We start from the raw sequence: 7,095 nt of genomic DNA on the forward strand, positions 1-7,095 counted from the left end.
TAAAGACAATAAAATCTTAAGCAGAAAATACATTTATATCAGAGTTCTTCCATTTGTGGTACATAAATTCATTTTTTTCCCTTAATGTCATAAGCTGACTTAAATATAAAGAACAGAACAACCTCCTCTTTACTCTAGAGTGGTCCATTTTATGTGTTATCCAGAAGATAACTCATAGAAGTCAAGTCAACAGACAACTGTCTCATTAAGTAGCATACCTTCTTAAATCTTCATTAGAAGAAGCCAAGGTAAAGGTATTAAAATCTGCGAACCTCCCTTCCCATTTTTTCTTCATTCTGAGAACACATTAGTCTTAAACCATTGATATCAAGAAGATATTGATTTCTAAAGCTTGAGTGAAAAAGTTCTACTTTTTCTTTTTAAACTTTTTAAACTTTTAAACTTAGTTGAGGAATGCCACCCTTCCAAGAGTAGAATAAAATTTTGACTGAGAGCTTGTTCACAGAGACAACAGGGAATGCAGTGTGAAGACAAAAATGATGTTGGAAGCACAGATCTAGAAACAGTAGCACAGGGCAAATTAATCATGTGATGTAATAATAATCAGAGGGGTGTATAACATTAAAATTTAATTGAAATGAAATTCAAACAGAAAGCTTCAGCTTCTACACTTCTTCCTTTAATATACATATATTATATATATATATTATATATATTATATATATATTATATATATTAAATATAATATATATATTTGAGAAAGAGAGAGCAAGTACATGCTTGAGGGTTAGAGAGGGGCAGAGGAAAAGGGACAAGCAGGCCCCACGCTGAGCACCTGCCATGGGGCTCAGTCTCATGGCTCTGAGATCATGACCTGAGCTGATAGCAAGAGTCGGATGCCCAACCATCTGAGCCACCCAGACACCCCATCAGCTTCTACACTGCCAACATGAGCTTCTCAAGGTGACATGATCTTGAGAGGCCAGACATCTCCACAATGCCTTTCCTTTGCTATTTTCCTTCACAAATAATTGAATTAGAATACTGTGAATCAGTAAGCCTTGGACCATGCATCCAGGAAAGGCACTGAAAGAAAGGCATATGTGGAAATGTGAAAAATAAAATGGATATTTGTTTAGGCTTTTTGACATATGGCAGGGGCCATGGTGTTATTTATGGCCTAATTGAATAAGATAAGATTTCTCCCGAAAAGAAGAGGAAGGTTTTGGCCCCCAAGTCCCATGCTTCTTAGTATGGGAGTGGTTATTAGGTAGGAAATGGAAAAAATGAAAGCGGATTTGAGATGATATTAAAATGTGTGAGCTTATTAAAGTTATGTGATAGCCTATTTTTCTTAGTCAGACCTGGCCCTGGACAGAGCTTTATTTCCATAGCTGGAGGGATGCCACACAGTTAATAAAAAATCCAAAGCTTGTGCAAACCAAATAGGTTTTGTCTTAATTCACGTTACTCTAGAGCCAAAGACCCCCTGATGTACTGGGGTGCTGGGTGTATTTCACTCTAACAGACAAGAGAAAAGTGTTGGGGTTCGTCCTGAGCCCATCTCCAGGTAACTGCTTCAGCTTCAGTTTCTCTTGGCCTTTGTATGTGTTGCCTGAATCAGAGACTAGACAAAAGGGTTGCTATTAGTAACTTTCATTTGTTCTTCTTAAGCATATGTTCATATTTTAAAAATAAATAACATGCAATAACTATTTTTTACACAGTATATTTGTTGTTATTTACCATTTTTTATAAACCTAAACCCCAGCCTTCAAGTGGCACTTATAGAACATGCTTATTAGTATCTGTTTAAAAATAGAAAGTTTCAGCCCAGTTGCCATTTTTTTTTTCTATCAACCAGTTTTAACTGACAATTTTAATACATAGAACAGAGTCTTTTTGCTCTTGGTGGGGTATACAAATGTATGGAACTTTCCAACCCCCATCACCCTCAGTGCACTCCTATGGAACTCACATTCACGAGGTAAATATCTGGTGACAGGGTTATTCCCTTAACACTTAAATGCAAATGTTATATAAGCCAGAAGGAAAATAATAATGTAAAATGTCCTCTTCAAAAAAAGATAAGCTCTTTATCTGAAGCGTGGGCTCTGCCCTTTGAACATAAGGGTGAAATGAGTCTCTGACCTATCTAATGATAAAATCTCTTTTTTAGGGTTTTTAAAACCAAGTTAGCTTTAAAATGGCCTTTTATATTTTATATGTTACCGAAACTTATCTGTGTAGAAACATGTATGATATTGGTGTGGTGCCAACTTACTTCTAGAAGTGATGGATTGAAGTTAAAATTGAATGTACCAGAGGTAACGGTAACTGAAAGTTTTGGGGTTCTAAGCCCAATTACAGCATCTGTGTGAGGAAGAAATTGAGGTCTAGGGACACCTGGGTGACTCAGTGGGTTAAAGCCTCTGCTTTCGGCTCAGGTCATGATCCCGGGGTCCTGGGATCAAGCCCCGCATCAGGCCCTCTACTCCGCGGAGAGCCTGCTTCCTCCTCTCTCTCCCTGCCTGCCTCTCTTGCCTACTTGTGACCTCTGTCAAATAAATAAATAAAATCTTTAAAAAAAAAAAAGAAATTGAAGTCTAACAACTTCACATTTAACATCTGTAAAATGAGGATAATAATAATACCTATTTCCAGGATTGATGTTCAGAATATTTAACTGGTTGGGCACAAATAGAAAAATCAGAACAGACACACATTTGTTCAAAATAAGTGCCAGTCAATACACGTACCACTGATGATTAACTGAATTTCAGCCATTTTAATCTCATCAATTTTTGGCACATATAATGAGACCATAAGTCTTAGTTATATGTAATAGCTGTGGTCTAACATGACCCCCAAGGATTCATACTTTTTACCAGGATTGGTCTGTGTGACCAAAAGAAATAATACAGCAGAAGGGATGGCATGTAAATTCTTTCAGAGGTTACATTATAAAAGTCACCACAGCTTCCATCTTGGTTGCTTTCGTCCTTCTTGTCATTTGTCACTCACTCTGGGGAAACCCATGTTACAAGTAGCCCCATGGAAAGGCCCCTGCAGTGAGGAACTTGGCCCCTGCTAAGCCGGTGGCAGTAGCCATCTGAGCAGGATGAGAGGCAGATCCTCCAGCCTGAGTAAAACTTCAGGAGACTGACACCCTAAGAGATTGATTACACCCTCATGGGAGATGCTAAGCCAGAACCACCTAGCTAAGCTGCCGCTGGATGCCTGACCCTCAGACTCTGTGTGAGATAATTTTGTTATTTTAGGCTTTAAGTTTTAGAATAATTTCTTATGCAGCAAGTTAAGAGAAAGATGAGGGAAAAAACATTAGGACATAAAGGTATGCAGTTCTTCTTAAAGCTGGAATCTGAATAAAGGAGAGATCTTAAACAAGAATCTTTTTTGGCAGAGGTAGTGTTGAGGAAAGATCATCCAACTCAGTTCTACAGGTTGTAACCATGTAAGAGAGACCCATCCATGGATGTGAATGGAGGTGAAAATCAAACCCATGCTCTCTTCTCCAAGATGTGTGATCTGGCTCAGAGTTGCACCTATCCCGAGAAGACGTAACTTTCTCTAACTCACATGAAGGCTAAATCTTCTGCCTGGATGGTTATCTATGAGGATTTGTCCCCATGGAGGAGGCATCTCTTCCTAATAAACATAGAGACACCAATGGGCTAGGAATGGTATCAGTGTGGGTGAGGACACAGGATTTAAACCTCCTCGAGGGTTTTTTAGTTTCAAATCCTGCTTACCTCATTTATTTTCTGTGCATCTTTGGATGAGTTTTATATGTCAGTTTTTGTGAATAGTAAAATGAGAAATAACAATATTATCTCTATAAGTGGATTATGGCAAAAATCGTATGACATAACTTTGACAAGCTCAGTGGGCTTGTACATAGTAAATTCTCAATACATGCGATTTTTCTCTATCTTCTTTTTATCTAAATTTTGGCAGAATGAAAAGGCTGTTTATGGAAGAACCTGCAAGCCTGCCAAAGAAGTCAAAACTCATATTGCTCGCTATTATAGAAATTACTAAGAAAGAAAGCTTAAGAAAATGTGTAATGGGTAGAATGTTTGCGTCTCCCTCCACAGTACATATGTTGAAAGCCTAATCTCAAAGCAACAGTACTTGTATGTAGGGCATTTGGGAGACAATCAGGTCATGAGGACAAAGCCTTCATGAATGGCATTAGTGTCCTTTTAAGAAGAGGGCAGAAAGGTAACTAGTTCTCCTTCTGCCATGTAAAGACAAGGCTTTAAGAGAATTGTCTACAATGTGGAAGAGAGCTCTCACCAGAACTCAACCATGCTAGCACCCTGATCCCAGACTTCCAGCCTCCAGAAATATGAGAATAAATTTCTGTTGTTTATAAGCCACTTAATCAATGGTTATTTGTTATAGCAGCCCAAACCAAGAATGCTCAACAGAAAGTCCTGAGCTATCTAGCTGTCAGCATCACAGAAATGAGATATATAGGTGGATGATGGATGGATGGGTGGATAAATAGATACATAGATAGATACATAAATAGAAATAATATACAGGGGCACCTGGGTGGCTCAGTTGGTTAAACATCTGCCTTTGGCTTAGGTAATGATCTCAGGATTCTGGGATTGAGCCTGGCATCCATCTCCCTGCTCAGCGGGGAGTCTGCTTCTCCCTTTGCCCCTCCCCCCTGCTTATGCTGTCTCTAAATAAATAAAAATAAATACATAAATAAATAAATGAATAAAATCTTTTTAAATGAATAAAAATCTTTTTAAAAAAGAACATATAGAGAACAGATACCTATATAACATATAGATACAAACATGTATATAGTGTACATATACACAACACAGAGACTAAGCTACGTTACACTCCCTTTGTGTAACAGATGCAATAAGTTACCAATAAATAAGAATTTAGGCCGTTTTTCTCTAGATATTTAAATACGGGATTTACTCTCCTAAAATGAGTAGGGAAAACAATTTACATGGTTTACCAACAATTGAATAGTCTTAATTAAAGATTTCTGTATCAATATTATATATACTCCAAGAGATGTAAAACAATCTATAGGGGATGATAAAATTCTCAAAGGGGAACAAAAAAAAAGCCTTGTTGTAATGAATTTCTCTGCCCCAGTAGCAATTAATCTCAGATTGGAGAAAAATGTAAAAAATAAAGTTATGCCCTAGTTTATTAATTCAGGGTTTTTAAGGAGCACAAATACTGAAAAATACTAACTTTTAGAAAATGAATCTATTAGAAAGCTTTCTCTAAGAGTGAGTTGGACAAGAGATGTTGTTCACTGAACCTAGTAGTAGCCATGGGATTTCTGGAGGCTGTGAAGGAGTTAGGAAGGACAGTCAGGACATTGCCTTGCCACAGTCGACACTGCAATGAGTTGTCTGCATCATTCCTTCTTATCCCTTTTTCCTTTACTCACGATCCTACTTAAAAGGAACCAGCATGTCATTGCTGAGCTTCAGTGAGCTTTGGTTTGGTCATTTTTTTGGCAGGTACTAGAGCAAGGAGGGTAGAACTGGTATATCAGTCGTCTGTATCAGATGTCCACTTCCTGGAACTACATTCACATCAAGACTAGAGATACCAGGACAGAAATACATCCCCAGTGGGAAGTCTTCAACCAGACAGTCTTCATCCAAGAGCCAGCAAGGAAATGAAGTCTTTCAGCATCCATGTGAGCGAGTTTGGAAGGGGGTCTTCTGAGGCCTGTCAATGGCCATGAGAGCAGCTTGGAAGATGACCTGCCTGGTGAGCCTGGCCCTGACTGTAGCCAGAGTTGCCATCTGAATTGTAGCCCAGTGAGAGATGCCAAGGCAGGTGCAACAGGCTAAGTTACACCTGGATTCCTTACTCACAATAACTGAACTAATAATATATGTTTGAGGTTTTCTGTTGTTGTTAAGTTTTGGAGTTATTTTTATGTAGAAATAACTAATATAGGCATTAATTTTTACAAGAAATGATTTTGCCAGTTACTAAGCTGTTGCCCAAACCCATCCATGTCTGCTTGGCTTTGCACTGCTGAAGCTAGAACTCTGCAAACTGTTTTTCATCTTTGCAAGAGGCTCACTGTTAGGCTTTTCCAACAGGGACAATAGAGAGTAATGGAAGACTTGAGGAGGAAAAAGGGACTTGCTCTTTCTTACTTGCATGCTCTGGGCCTCCCATTCTTGTGCCCATCACCTTAGCTATTTTTCACCCAGGAAACAGCTGTTTCTGTTCTACACATGTTTCAGCACCTGCAGAACCAGCCTCATTAAATGTTCATTGGAAATACCAAGCCTTGCAAATATTGCAGAATCTAGTAGCAAATACATAACTGTACTTTTAAATCAAACTGTGTTCAGGGATGGTCTGTTTTGCAGCAACAATGACTAAATTGAGAAGTTACCACTACCCTTCGGCCTGAAGGAGAGAGGGAAAGTGTTGGTTACTAAAACCCAAGAAGCAGAAGGAGGTTTGTGCTATTAACTCTCCCTCTGAACAGAGGAAATGGGAAGAATAAATATCCTAATCTCACTATTTTCCCTTCAGAGGAGCTCTTGCTGATTCTCTCACTGGGTGAACCCAATGGGAAGCCAGAGGGTAAAGGTGACTATTAACAGAATCCATTCAGATTAACATCCAGAGGCACAGAAGAGTAGAAAAAATTATCATAGTTCTGGAAGGGGAGGGAAAATATCCAACTCAAAACCCTTCAACTAATAATCAGGGCTCTGTGAAACAGTCTAATACCCACTGATCCAGATAGCACACACCTATGGAAAAGACATTCCCCTGGGATTCCCCTACTGTTTGAAATTCTGCTGTGGATCATCTCATCTTTGTAAAGTTATATACGTGTATACATGGATCTACAGACCTCTATCTAGACCTCTATATATAGATCAATATATAGATACAAAATGTGAATGTGAATTAACATATTACAATGTCAAGATGTTATTGGCAATTATCACTTAAAATTTTCTCGTTTCTTGTGCCTTTATCTATTTTGTTTTTCTATAGTGACCAAGTATTACTTGTGTCATTCTCAAAGTCATTAATTAAAAACAAGCCTCAATAGAAATGAGGAAGGAGTAGACGGCTAGCTAA

Source organism: Lutra lutra, chromosome 1, assembly GCF_902655055.1.
Source record: "Lutra lutra chromosome 1, mLutLut1.2, whole genome shotgun sequence".
Taxonomy (NCBI): Eukaryota; Metazoa; Chordata; class Mammalia; order Carnivora; family Mustelidae; genus Lutra; species Lutra lutra.